Below are 15335 nucleotides of genomic sequence, written 5' to 3' on the forward strand. Positions count from 1 at the left end.
CATAATCAGCCATGTATTGAGTGGTTCTTAAATACTTTGCACAAATGTTTGCCTCAATAAGATGATGTGCCATGTGCAACAACACCATTGGTATCATTTTCACAGTTATTTTGTTTTTAATTTGGGCTTGCATATTACTTTGAAAAATGGAACTTTTAATATTCCTGTTTTTGTTAGACTGTCAAGAACACATGATGTCAGGACATAGAGTGCAAACAGGCGTATTGAAGAAATTGAAATACATTGTATAGCTTTATCTTTTTCATTTTATCAAACCTGGCAATGGAAAGTTTTTGTTTGTCGATGAACAACTGCTATTAAACAAGACTAGATGTTTTTTATCTTTACCTTTTGAACAAAACATAGAAGTGTATAGAACACAAAGTTAATAAATTTATTGAAACAAGAACTTCTTTCTGTTTATTGTTGTTCACTGTAAAAGTTGTGACCACTCTATTTCTTGCCAAACACCAGTGCATTACATAATGCCTGTATGTACTTCCCTGACATGAATGGGGTACATCAAGTCTTGAAACTGCAAAGCACTGCCCCCATCAGTCCTCTCAGTACTTTGATTTTTCTCTCCCTTAACGACCCTAAATGTAAAAGTTCATGTACCGTATCTAAAGTAGCACTTTTCTTGTCATGCAGTTATGCATATCATCTATTTGAACAGCAGTGCCATCTGTTTTTAACATGAAATTTAAAGCCTTAAAGAACTTTAAGAAAATGTAAAACATACAAACACATAAAAAGTAAGGATGCAGTCAAGTCAGAATTCATAAATGTTACAGTTGTATATATATTTTATTACTTTTTATCAAACCATTAGTTATTAAGTGTATGACTTTGTACAAATTACGAACTACATGTATTTGTATTAACAATCAAAACTGTTACAGTCATATAGATATACAAATATAACTAAACATCGTTTGTGTATCTACTAAGGAAGTACTCTAATAAACATGACAAAGCAGAGCTTTCTTTGACTTCTACCGTTATCAAAATAATTTTGTGACAACAAACTATATATATATATATGTCTAGACCCATTTTTTTCTAACTTGTTGGGTCTACAATAATATTCATTTTGTAAAAGTTGGGTCTCTACCTACTTATTATGTTTTTTTTCTTTTGTTCTAGGTATTTATTGGGTCTTCAAAAGACAAAAGAAAGACCCAATATTATTCTATATCTATTTTATCTATCCAATCACGAACGTTCATTTGCAACACGTGACCGTACAATATATTACGGTATTTGGACGCACGTGCGTACAAAAAATCATGTATTTTCTGTATTTGGACGGTTCAACAGTCCCATGTTAAACATACGATAAAGCCTGAAACGCGTGAAAATGTTCCGAATGTAAATCAGATGAATTAGGCGCTCTATGTACAGAGTTTGATTATCATCTTGAAATCAGGATTTAATTGTCGTTTGTTTGTTTACAACACACAAAAACCATTCAAGTGATGGCAATGCTATCTGATTTAGAACAAGTTTCAGAAGAAGAAGAACAGGTATTCCAAAATATAAATTATATAGATATAGATCTATACAGATATAATTGGAAGAAAGTCTTATTGATTGGAAAAATCTATTATTTTGTCACAGGTTGAGAAAATTTTGAATGGCAGTGGCTAGGGGTCTGGTAACCGGACCTCTAGACAATCCGTACAGGAAAACTGCCAATTTAGCCTTGTCCGCTCTCTAAATCCAACATTTTTTATCCGATCTTCACCAAACTTCCTGACAATGTTTGTGGGCATAATATCTCGGCGTATAATGTGAACACCCGTGGCAGCGGGCGGGCGGTCGGCATCCAAAACATGTCCGCTCTAATTCAGTTTTCATCGGATCTTCACCAAACTTGCTGACAATGTTTGTGGGCGTAATATCTCAGCCAAGTATTATAACCACCCAGATCGCCAAATGGCTGTTGTAGCGAGGTTGCACCATATACAGGTAATTTAGTTAATACTGATAAGCAGAAAAACAACATTCAATGAATTACGTATATTACGTATGAAGTGAAATAAATATAGAATAAAAAAAGGTTATTTAGGGCCTAACATTGTTCTGTATAATATATATTTGCACTCATACCAAGCTGGGAAAATACAGAAAAGACAGGAATACAATATTCAGTGAAACATTTTTAATTTAAACTAGATAAAATAGATATAGAATAAAAAGGTTATTTTACATTGTACTGTACAATACGAGATATATTTGGACTCGTACCCAGCTGAGAAAACCAAAACCATATGGTTTTCTCAGCTGGGTACTCGTCCAAATATATCTCCGTATTGTACAGAACAATATTAAATAACCTAATAGTATATATATTAGATATGCAACACAAGTTTCAAGTATTTAAGAATTCAGTAATGTGAATGTTCAGGTTTGCAACAAAATTGTTCGTGTTGATGGTCTCGTATGGTTACAGTTGCTATATAAATGCTCGTCTACAGGAAGGTAATTAATGTTAAACTGATAGCAAGGGTAACATCAAATCTTTAGCGAAGCCGTAAATACATTTTATAGGCAACCATCAACCCAGTCTTCACCGCACCAGTCTAGCGATGGGATTTCATAGTGACCTTCACCATGATCACGAACAGCGTTATAAATTATTTCCGACCACCTAAGACATTTATCTGGGTCGTCCCTCTCTTCTGGGTCTGTTCTGCAGCGCGATTCGAGGTTGTCGAGAAATATGTCATCACATACTTCTCTGGACATCCAATTGCGGTTGCCCTAAAACGGAATTATTGTCAAAGAATAATCAAAATAATAAAAAACCTATTATAAATCTGCATATTGACAAGACACAGTGGTGTATATAATATCAGATATTATTCTTTTTATTTTTATCCGCAAACCACTAATTTTTAACCGTTTTCCAATGACCATTTTAGGTATTTATCATGGGTTCCGGAAACATCTATCGTAAAACTGTTGACATGTCCACTTTTTTTTTGTTCCTGGATTGGTATTAAGAAAAACACGAAAAGTACTAAACAAGTAACATTTCCTTTTAAAAGGTACTGTCAACTGTGGTGGACAGCATTTCTGCTGACCATTATTCACACATAACATAAACATGTAAAATAACAATACAATAAAGGAAAATATCACACACACGATGCTGACTGGAAACATAAACTGTGAAAATACTAGGGCTCGGCTATTTCATCTTAATACGCAATCGTTTCGTTTCTGTTTTACTTCGTGTCTCCGTGTTATGCACACAGAAAAATATAATATAGGGGTAAAGAAAGTAGATTAAATTAAGGTTCATTCTATCGGAAAATTAGTGGGTCTAAATAATTAAGATTGGCGGGTTTGTTACTGGACAAAAGTCATAAAAAGTATACACCAATAGATTCGTCTTGGAACGAAGTATACGACTAGATAATCAAACTACGACTACGACTCTTTCATAAGTCGAAACGACAAATTTGATAACAAAATTGGTATGTTTTTTTAAAATCAAGGTGCTTCAAAATACATGCGGAGTCCATTTAAAATGTATTAAAGACAGACAAACATGTATCTAGTTCCTGCCACCCTTTAAATTACCCAAACTTTCTAAAAGGCTGACAATTTACGATTGAAAATTACTTTAAAATGGCTTCAGACGATTGTTTTCATCGTGTTTTTTTGGGACATGACGGACTACTTTTTTGTTACTATAAAAAACCAATACGGGCACGGTGAAAACGTGCTCGATTCCCGCCAAATATAATAAAGGATAGTTTTCCGCCGTTTACTGAAGGGAGAGTTCTTTATCCCGATTATCATTCTCGGCAGATTTTATAGATCCAATAACACTATTCTAATAGTACAGTCAAAAAGTATTCGAAAATAATAAATATATTTTTTTTTCAAAATATTCTACAACATGAATGAAATCTAGAATATCTAATTCATTGAACTATCCAACTTTTTTTTCAAACGGTCTACTTAATATGATAAACGCGTTATCGTTCCAAACTTTGTAAAAAAATTCTTACTCCATAACGTTTTTTTAAAAAATTTGACTACCTCAGGGGGGATACAGTATTTGGTGTAAGAGGGGGCGTAAAATATTTGAAGACTAGAGCAAATAGGGGGTCCGGGGCATGATTCCCGGAAAACTATGAAAAAAATGGACCATTTGGTGCTTTCCCCGGGGGGTTCTGGGGTACTTTATTTGTTATTGAAAAAAGGACAGGTTTGTGACAAAATAAAACACAAATAACATGCTAATTATAGTCACTCTTTGAATTGTCAGACTTATTCTTGCGCGAGTACTCGGAATTTCTTAGCCGTTCGGTTTTTTGAGGTTTTCATGGAGAGGTTTACCTAGGACTAAAATAAAACTTTTTTTAAGATTTTAAATTGTGCCAGCATAGCGACGAGAAAAAAAAAATGCATTTTTTTCCATCAATAAAAAAAACCCCAAAAAACACAAAAAAAAGTAAGACAAATTTTACCTGTGAGATAGGATAAAAAATGCATTTTTTATGTTTAACCCAGAACAGAAGAAAAATTAATTTTCGAGGTGAGCGGGGGCGAGAAAAAATATGCTTTTTTTTCAGCCGGAACAAAAGATTAATCATTAGTGCGAGCGGAGCGGCGAGAGAAAAAATGCATATTTCAATTCTTCAGTCAGAATAAAAGACAAATTAGGTATCCAAGCGTAGCGAGCGAGAAAAAATGTATATTTTGCAATTATTTTACCCAGAACATAAGACAATAACCTATGCTCCGGCGATTTTAGGGGCGGGAGCGCCCCGGGACTCCCCCCCCCCCCCACCACCCCTCAACCCACGACCCCCGCTATGATCCACTAATGGAAATACTTCAGTCTGTACGCAGAAAATGATACTGAAACAAAATTCATAACCATTTGAACTATTTATTCAAACTTAATGGAGTTTTAATGTACAAAAATGGCTTTCGTTTTGGAGTTTAAGATGCCTGCATTTAAGCCTGACAAATAACAACTTCATAATCTCTGCCGACGTCTTTTGATAAGCTTAAATGTTGTAAACTTTGCTAGATCCCTCTTCCGACATCGACCTTAAAGGCCTTTATCATACTTAAGGGCAGGTCGGGATCTAGCCTGGGAATCCAGCTGACATTTCTAACCATTTTTCTACCTGCAATTGACAATATCAGAAACTCGGATGAACGCCAATTAACATTTATTAGCATAATTTTAAATTTGGGATCTTTAATGTATGTAAGATTCTTCTGACAATTATTGTCAACGGTTTTCCCAGGTAGTCCGGGTCCAAAATGCCTTTATTTGATGCAGCGAGGCAACAGTTTAGAAAGAATGTGTCACCAGCGAGACAATAGCTCCCAGCGTGAGTGGGATCAGGGTGTTCTCCCCCTGCAAAAGTTTGAAATATAGTTATGTAATGGTGGCATCTGACAGAACTTTTTGTCTGAATTTTGAGAAAATATGTTTAGTATACAGCATCTTCTGTGTATGACTGTGCTATTTACGAAAAAAAGGGATGAAAGTGACGACAAGAAAAAGTAATAAATGATGACTGTTTTATTTTGCAGTATAACAAATTCAGGGCATGTTCACTCAAAAAAAGTTTTATGTATATGAGCAAGGCACAATAATGCATAGACAATTTGGGTGCTACAAAAGGAAGCAAACTCTTCCCCTTATCTGTATAGTTTGACAATATTCCTTCGGGGAGGTTGCAAGGGAATTTAGAATGATGTCGAAAAAAATGTTCATTCAATAACTTATAATAACGACGGGTCAGAAAGGGTTATAAAGGGGAAAAATATAAGAAGTTAAAGAACTGAACAAGAAAAAAATTGCGCATGTCTACATAATGTTTAGGGAAGCCCTTAACAAGTTTATTTGAAAAAAGAGAAGGAAACTACAAGGTAGTTGTCATCCGTCGTTAAAGATGGGCCCACAACTCCAGACAAAATAATCGATCATAAAAGTCAGGGCAACATTGTCATATTCATTCATGTTTTGATGTATACCTAGTTTCAATTCAGTTGGATGGATTTGTTCGACTTAAGTTCTCGAGTTCACGATGGTTTGAATTATTTCAAGATCAAAATAGGGCAACAACTCCAGAAAAAACAACAACAAGAATTTGTAATAGAGTTAGCACGTCCCCTGCCTAAGGACATTTTCATCATACAAAACTGTATCCCAAATAGAAATCTTGGCATGAACAAAAAAAAAACAAGAGTGCCAGGATGTTAAATATATGCTCGTCAGAAAGTGATATAATAAAACTTTTCTGTATAAAACTATAAGTTTGGTAGACAGAAAGCCAAAACAATGACATACCAATTCTAACAACCAGCGTAAAAAGTTTCAAGAATAATCGTTTTATATAGTAGCAACAAAGGGAAGTTAAGTTTTGATTTTTTAAGTCCACAAAAACTCATTACCTGAAGAGGTACCTTAAAATACTCCTAAAATTTGAAAGTAACACAGAACAAGAGTGTCCGTTAGACAAGGGGCTATATTCGGGGATTTGACAGTTAAAATGAATATGTCGAATAAGTGCCTTTATTTTAAAAGGGAAAAGATACACAAGACCCTAATTCCTTTTTTCAAATACACAATCGAGTTATTTGGATTGTTACAACACATGCAGATGATGATGTAAAGATATATTTTAGTTTCAAGTCATTTCTTGTATAGCACCAAAAATTTTTCCCGAAAACAAAAGTTTGTAAAAAATTTAAGTATTAAAAGGGGCATAATTTGGTCAAAAAAAACAACGGGTTTTGGGGATTGTTTCCCCAGCAGATGATGATGATAAAGATACATTTAAATTTCAAGTCTTTTTTATATTTCATTAAAGTAGTATCAGAGAGCGAAGAAATTTCAAAAAGTTTAAGTCAAAAGGGGGATAATTCTATCAAAAACACAATTAGAGTTTGGGGTATGTACCACACATGCAGATGATCATAAAATAAATACTTTTAATTTCAAGTCATTATCTTTTAACATACCAAAGATATGTCTATAAACAAAGCTTTCGGAAATAACATGAAAATAATTCTAAGTATAAAATCCTTGGTGACCTTGACCTTGGGGATAATGGGCCCAGCCCTTACACATACTTTGTTTATATGCTGGACAAAGTTGAACTTAAGTATGATATAAGCAAAAGTAACAAAGATATGACGAAAAACAAAGGTTGCCGAAAAACTTAACCTTAAAAATAACCCAAGTTAAGACCTGGTGACCTTGACCTTGGGTAAATGGGCCCAGCCTGCACTACTTTGTTTGTAACTGACAAAGTTTATGTAAGTTACGTAAGATTAAGCAACAGTAACAAACTATGACAAAAAACAAAGGTTGCCGAAAAACTTTAACCTTAAAATAACCTAAGTATTAAACCCTTGGTGACCTTGACCTTGGGTTAATAGGCTCAGCCCCTATACAAACTTTGTTTGTATACTGGACAATGTTTATTGAAGTTATAGTTTTCAGTAAGATATAAGCAATATTAACAAAAAATATGGCAGAAAAACAAAGGTTGCCGAAAGACTTCAACCTTAAAAATAACCTAAGTAAAACACCTTGGTGACCTTGACCTTGGGTATAATGGGCTCAGCCCCCACACATACTTTGTTTGTATACTGGACAATGTTTTTGTGAAGTTACAGTAAGATATAAGCAATAGTAACAAAGTATGACAGAAAAACAAAGGTTGCCGAAAAACTTTTAAATTTAAAAAAAAATCTAAGTAAAACACCTTATTGACCAGACAGAAACAGACCCCTTTTTAAACCCTTTTACATCTAAGTGTAACCCTTTACTTAGGAGCTAGTGGTCTGGGTCTAGCAAACTTACTTGAACATCCGAAACATTTTCTATAAAACAAGTATGAAAGTCTTACACTTTTTCTACAAGATATTTTATAAAGTTAAGATTTTTATGTAGAACTATGCCAGAGAATTGAAGAAATTAATCAAAGTCCACACTTTTAACTTCCATATTCATAATATCATTAACAGTTGTGAGGATAAAAAAATATTTTTAAATTATTAAAAAGCAAGTTCTTCATTCATGACAATTATTTCTTTTTCCCTAATTCTTGATATTTCTTCTCTGATTCCCCAATGTGTTTTTGGAAATAAGATTAAACCTTTTGTATTATCCCTGTAGCCATGTTTCAATTTTATTCATTATGCCACAAAATTGAAAAAAAATGTTGCACTGACACATATTTTCCAGAAAGTACACCTTTCTTAACTTCCTTAGCAATTAGCAATTTTTAGTTTCAATGTATTTCAAATTTCTAAGCATTCTTCATACATACGCATACTTTCTTCTCTCAAACTTTCCGATCGGGAAAAAGGTTTTACATTCTGCACAGATGTCAACAAATAGTTCAGTTTTGTTGACCATGCTTTAAACATTGTGCCCTTCAGATAATATCTGAAATGGAAAAATTTAGCCATTTTTACACTAGTATTAACGTAATGTTTTATATGTTCAATAAAAAAACAAAATTTAGAATATAAAATCTTACAATTTAATATATCAGGCTGACAGACATATCAAGAAAATGTCATTAAGAAGTGGAAAAAAATGTACCTTTACACAAAATAATAAAGACTAAGAAATACAGCTTTGAATTCAAACAAAGATATATATTTGTCTGTAGTCTTTATGCATTCCATTTTCAACTAAAGCTATATATAGGCACATGATCACTTCATGTCCATAATGTATACTAAATTTCTTTTGAATTGTTTGAAACTGTGAGTAGGCATACACAATGTACAAGTGTATTTGTGATATTTTAAAGGACATCACTCAATAAAAAATAACCTGAAATGAAGTCTTGCAATATGTGCAAGCCTACTTCAGTGATAATTTCATATCAACTTACTTTTGCACTGGGGACACAGTATGAAACTGTAGGAGGAGATGAAATAAAAATTCTTATAATATAAAAAGGGGCATAACACTCCAAATTTAGATTTTAGGCTAAAATAGATAAAGGGCCCTTAATTTACATTTAAGGGAAAAGTGTATTACAAGTTTCAAGGGCATAGAAAGTGGGGGAGGAGCTGAGTACATAAAGAACAAAAGAAAAAAACTGTAACTCTTTCATTTAATTCAAGATTCAAAAGGACCATAACTTTAGAAAACTGTCATCAGATGTAAAATCCACTATAGTATGTGTAAATTCTGCTGCTTGGCCATGAAGTATACCATGATCCATTTGAATATGATGGAATCTGCAGAAAGGAGTTTTAATGCAAAGGTATGAAGGAAGCTATGATATGACAATTTTAAAAAGAAAAATGACTATAAATGAACAAACAAATAATCAAATTTGATAGTCCTGACAAAAATGTGCCTGTCCCCCTTTATGCTGAATGTACCAAGTTTCATTGAACTGGGTAAATAGTAATTAAATAAAAATTTAATAAATGCCCGCTCTAAACTATCCTGTACCTTTTGATGTCTACTGTTCATAGTTAGCCAAAGCTCCAGAACTGGCTGCATGAGGCATTTTGTTCACCAAAATCATACTTAACTAAAAAAAGCCCAACATGTACATTTATATATACAAAATTTTCTTTCACAATTAACTGTGATTTCTCATAAAATTTCTGACACTTCAAAATTAAAAACAATTTAAAAGTACAATGTACATAATTCTAGAACAGTTTTTTATAGTTTGTAAATAAAGGGTGAATGCCATATCTATTTTTAAAAACTTTTAAAACCTACCTGTATAAAATGGGTGTGGTAAATTGGCAGTCGTCTTCTTGGCAATTTTAGCATTCATTGTCCATTATTTCTTTGAATAAATTATATCTTCATCTGAAATAAGTATAGTATAGTATAGTATTTAAAAAAATATGAGGAAATATATTTGGGGGTTTTCAAAATAATGAAGCAAAAGTGTGGCATAGGGGTTGGAATTCAAACCTATTTCTTTTAATGGTCACCTATTTTTTATGATAGCAAATAATTCAAATTCAAGGAAATATACAACTTGGGAAAGTGGTTGAAAAAATACCAATCAGATAATATTTTGAACAGCCTTCGTTCATAAGTTCAGAGAATTTCCAGTAAGATGGGTGATAAATATTGCGTGAATTATGACATGGAAATATGTATAAACAGTAAATGTTTTTCAACATATATGAATAGGTGTTTGTGTATAGTTTTAAACTTTTTTTAAATAAATGTTTGGGACTTTGGTTTTTAAATCACCCTTTCTGGGACAAATCTGACATAAAAATAAAATTTTACCTAGGAAAGTTTTTTGCTGAATGAAAAATAATTAACATATTATAATAAAACTTTTTTTTTTCTCTCACATTTTGCAGGTTTATAAACCACATTCCAAATTTCAAAAATGTCTGGTGATTTTTAAGAGATGCATGGAATGGTAAAATTCATACATCTTTATAATGCTACTAATTTTAAGAAGATGCACAGGGGACAAATGGCAGCAAAATATATATTCATGGAATATGTTCATAGTAAGTAAAATGCTTTCAACTACACAATACTAGCTACTGAATATTTACATATGTAGGTAAACTTTAATTAAAATTGATGTTCCACTTTTAAATCTGAAAACTTGAGAAAAATGCAAAAAATAAAAATTTAAAAATTGTCCTGGGATTCTTATATAATGCTTAATTATCAAGTAAGGGCCTGCATTTAACTTACACACTACAAGAATATAGAACTGCCACAACATATTACAGTATAAATGCTATGAAATGATGAATGGCAAAAAAAGGTGCACAGGGGACATCACTTTGGCTTAATAGTGAAGCTGAAAGCTGCTTTTGTAACCATTGTAACTTCCATTTAGAGGGAAAAAAAGTAAAAACCCATTTTATTTAAGAATACTTTCAAAGGACATTTTTGGGTGTATAGACATATATGAAGATTCTGAGAAAGTTGATTTATAAACAATAAAATCATAAAGGTGTCTTCAAAGCTGTAAGGATAAAGATCTTAGAGAAAAATTTTTGACTTAAGAAAAGTAATGGGGTTATGAAATTGTAGTGTTCAACTTTTAAATGTATCACTATTTTTTTTTATGAAGGGCTTCCATCCCCAAGACATGAACTATTGGTAAGAATAAAATGTTTGTTAATGAAAAAAGTATTTTGTTTTAAATGTGCAGAGTTTAGATTTCTTTGAAAAGACCCAAAACTGTAAAATTAAGTTTGGTTTTTGAAAAAGTAAAAACACGTTGAAAACTATCCTTCATGCAAAATGTCACACTTTTGGTGCAGAGGGACAACATTAGCTATATATTTAACATAACTTTAAAAATGCTTGAGCCATTCATCTGAAATTGGGACACATTTCTTGAATACATTGATTTGGATATGAGTTTGCCCCAAAACACATTCTAAAACCGAACTGAATTAAAGTAAGGTGAAAAAGAAGAAAAAGCTTCATTATTTTGAAAACCACCCATATAAGGGAAAACAGCAATTATATAATGGAATCTTGACAAGTGTGGATTAATGTATCTTAAAACTACTCATGTAGCTCATTTCTTTATGCTGATTCTGTAGGTCTACAGCACAGCTGATTTATGAAGTTGAACAATTCATGCATGCAATGGTAAAATAAATAATTAGATTACTATTTATTAATCACATCTTGCTGTAAAATAGCCTACTGTATGTTATTTCATTCCGTTTTAAAAAATGTATAAATTTGTTGATATTTTGGTGCATGATCATGCTTTTTCATTCAGACCCTTGACCTTGTCAGTAGCAGGTGTCCTTCTTTGGCTTACTTTTAGACACTGTTCTTTTTTTTTACAAAATTTTTGTAGAATAGAACATTGACATTTCCTAGTTTTACTGTTGGTCGACATCATTTTATCCTGTTGAACAAGAAATGTCAATGTGAATGGCCCCGCACAGGTTCAAAAAGTTTGCAAATGACATTGTTTCCATAGTGCGGTATTCTTTCATCTGAACAACACATGACGGATTAAATGCACAGTAGACTTTTATTCTAATTAATGTTACTTTAAAAATATTGTGGTTTTTGCCGGATGATTCAGCACGTCCGATCAGACATATTTTATGGCATAAATGCAGGGGTCTATGTTCAAATTATGTCAATTCGAATGCAAAAAGTACATCGACGTTTTTTTTTTTATGACAATGATCTATTCTGTCTATTCTGATCGATTCACTATCTATGAAACAATGCGTTAATTCTGCATCGACTGTAATTTTTAAGATCTGAGAACGATTTTTGTTGATCTACCAGGGATCTTATGATAATCTATGGTGGCAGTGATACAAGCATGCATATGCTATGTTCTCCGCCCAAAAATAGGCAAATCATTCTCAGATCTTGAAATAGAGTCGACTGATAATCAACCTTACTTTGAACTCGTTGAAAAAAATAATTAATTTATATAAATCTATATAACTTTGCACTTACCATTGTTTCTAGCCCCAGAACAACTCGACCTGTCAAAATATGTACACACGGGGGAGGCCTTTTGACAGGACAGTCATGTAAACTTCCGAAGGAAATAGTCCAAATTTTTTCCCCAGTTACTTCCATATGCGATATTATCGTGAATTATAATTATATGCATAATGTATCGCATATAGATTTAAGCATAAATTTAATGTTTGTGAATCCTGTGCTTTAACTGTTTTCACGTTAAGCGCCGAAAATCATGAAATCCATAAGGCCATGTGCTCAGCCTGATCACATTTCTACGCACTAACACATTTTTGTGTGAAAAAATATGCTGAAATTTACATTTTATTCTGTCAATTACTTTGTGGCTGCAACCGTGTCTAAAAATTAAATTGACACATCTGACTTTTATGTGTATTGCCCTTGTAATGATATCATGGATTTTTTGTCATAGATACGCATGTTTATCTCAAATTAGTTGGGGAAATGATGATGTCTGCATGAAAAAAAGAGAAAATAAAAATTATCTGAAATTATCGGCTATAAAAGGCACTTTCATCAAATTTATTTAAAAATTGATTGCTCGCAGGAAGTAGATATATTATCTAGGTACGTTTTGGTCACAATTTTAGGCAGAATAATGCTTGAATGTAGCAGCTGTCGATTTTGAAAAAATATGACCACCTAAAAATATTTTTTTCTGTCTTCTGTCCGGATTTTCAGGTACAAGTTGGCATTTGTTTTTCAAGATATATACTTCAAAGGTGAGCTAAATCATTTTCAATAGGCATTTCATTCATCAAATTATGTAATTCTTCAGTAAAAATTCGCAAAAATGGTTGTAAAGACAAGCACTAAAATGTCGATATTTTGGCTATAGAATGTACCTTAAGTACATTAAACTGAGTACATATATCAAGAACTACTGGTTTAGCTCAGTAGGTAGAGCGTCGGTCTACGGATCGCGGGGTCGTGAGTTCGATCCTCGGGCGGGGCGTATGTTGTCCGTGACTATTTGATAAACAACATTGTGTCTGAAATCATTAGTCCTCCACCTCTGATTCATGTGGGGAAGTTGGCAGTTACTTGCGGAGAACAGGTTTGTACTGGTACAGAATCCAGGAACACTGGTAAGGTTAACTGCCCGCCCTATATTACGATTTCAGTCTATATACTGTTGAAAAACGGCGTTAAATCCAAAACAAACAAACAAACAAACAAACAAACAAAACAAGAACTACTGCTTTATCAAATTGATAAATATCATTTATCAAAGCTCAATACTTACACAGGCATAGCAGACAACATGTTTATTACACTCTGGCCTGAAAAAGTATTTATAGGGGTAATATAACCATTTAGGGCTGCAACCGTTTGTCCTTCCGGGAGGAGGATCACATTGCGCCACTCCCCCTATTGCCAGGGCCAACACAAGTGCCAGTACTACAAGTGGTGTGGCAGACATTTTACTCATCCCGAGCTGAAAAAGAACGCCATATATGTACACGTACTTCAAAAGTACAAAGTGGTTTGATTTTTTTTTCATCTGTTAGAGAATAAATAAAGTAAAGATATTATGCCTAACATAATACCATTTAATACATACGTAATTTATTTCGATTAACATTTTGTTATGAAACATGCTTCAATAGATTTTAAATGTTAAAAAAAACCCCAGAGGATCTACTAATAAACTTTGATAATGTGGCAGTTGAGTCCAATAAGACCAGGGGTGTTCAAAGATAATCCGTCATAGATCTATTGTAAAGCAAATATTGGATTTACCTGTACTGGAAAATAAACAGTGTCGATTGAATTGAGGTCAACTGCCACATTATCAAAGTTTATTAATACTTTTGTATTGATTTTTGCAGAGTGATATAACCTATGTAAACAGCGTTCGATGAATGTTTCACGGATATTTGACCAGTACTCACGCCTTGTTAAGGAAATGTAGGGTTCTGAGCAGTCTTCGATCTCGTCTTGTTTCGAACTCAAGACACCGGGTCAGCAGCCCAATGTTCTACGCCTGCACCACTTTTTTACAGATTAAATTGAATTACATGTAAGCTCCAAACCACAACACTCTATGGATGATAATGGTTTTTCACAGCAGAGAATACAGAAAAGTTTGCATCCTGCAGAACACTGGTAATTCAAATATATATAATTTATGTACTTCGCTTTTAGAAAAAAAATACTTTTTTATGTTTTTTTTTTTTTTTCTTTTTTTTTTTCTTTTTTTGTAAAACCAAATGAATAAAGGAGATGTATAAATAATAAACTTGATATATACAATACATTATTTCATCGGCAAATTTCATGTGATATCTTTCTGGGATAAACATGGAGACAAATAAATCCGCAACACAATAACAAATAACCCTACGTATTAATTTTTGCTGCAAAATTGTATTCTGAGAAAAAATATTGTTTCTACTTAACTTTTAACTCTTAAGTACAGTACAACCTCTCCATAGCGGCCCATTTGTGCTGTAAAACCATTTAATTTTGCGGGCACAGAATTTCATACAGTACAACGCCCTCTCTTACATTTTTATGTAAGCAAAAACCTCTCTATAACAACATATTCAAAATTTCCCTTAGCTGAAATATACGATCAAATTTACCTCTCAAGAACAACAACCTCTACATAATAGTCAATATATTTATCTACCAAAGGGTGTTGCTCTACAGAGGTTGCACTGTACACTGTATGTTATTCAGTCCAAACGGATTAATTAACAACACATACTTGAGGGGAAATTTGCCTTTTATACAGGAAATTTCTGTTTTCGATGTGACTGATTGAGTTCATTATTTCATTTAATGTAATTTAAATGTGTTTATTTTCAAACTTACGGGTTGATATTTTCTCTTTTTTAGGAGT

General features: G+C 32.9%; 1 long non-coding RNA gene across 2 annotated transcripts; it reads right to left on the reverse strand.

Moving 5' to 3' along the window:
- Window positions 1-788: 788 nt before the first annotated feature.
- On the reverse strand, window positions 789-14650 carry LOC128553482 (uncharacterized). 2 transcript variants are annotated; one of them, XR_008369356.1, is made up of 3 exons: window positions 14383-14650; window positions 13734-13925; window positions 789-2766 (listed from the first exon to the last, which is right to left on the reverse strand). It is a non-coding gene; the product is annotated as an uncharacterized LOC128553482 (long non-coding RNA). The 2 variants fall into 2 exon arrangements; XR_008369355.1 differs by lacking the exon at window positions 14383-14650 and having other exon boundaries at window positions 13734-14376.
- Between the last annotated feature and the right edge of the window lie 685 nt (window positions 14651-15335).

The sequence above is a fragment of the Mercenaria mercenaria genome, unplaced genomic scaffold, assembly GCF_021730395.1.
Source record: "Mercenaria mercenaria strain notata unplaced genomic scaffold, MADL_Memer_1 contig_3878, whole genome shotgun sequence".
NCBI classification, from domain to species: domain Eukaryota; kingdom Metazoa; phylum Mollusca; class Bivalvia; order Venerida; family Veneridae; genus Mercenaria; species Mercenaria mercenaria.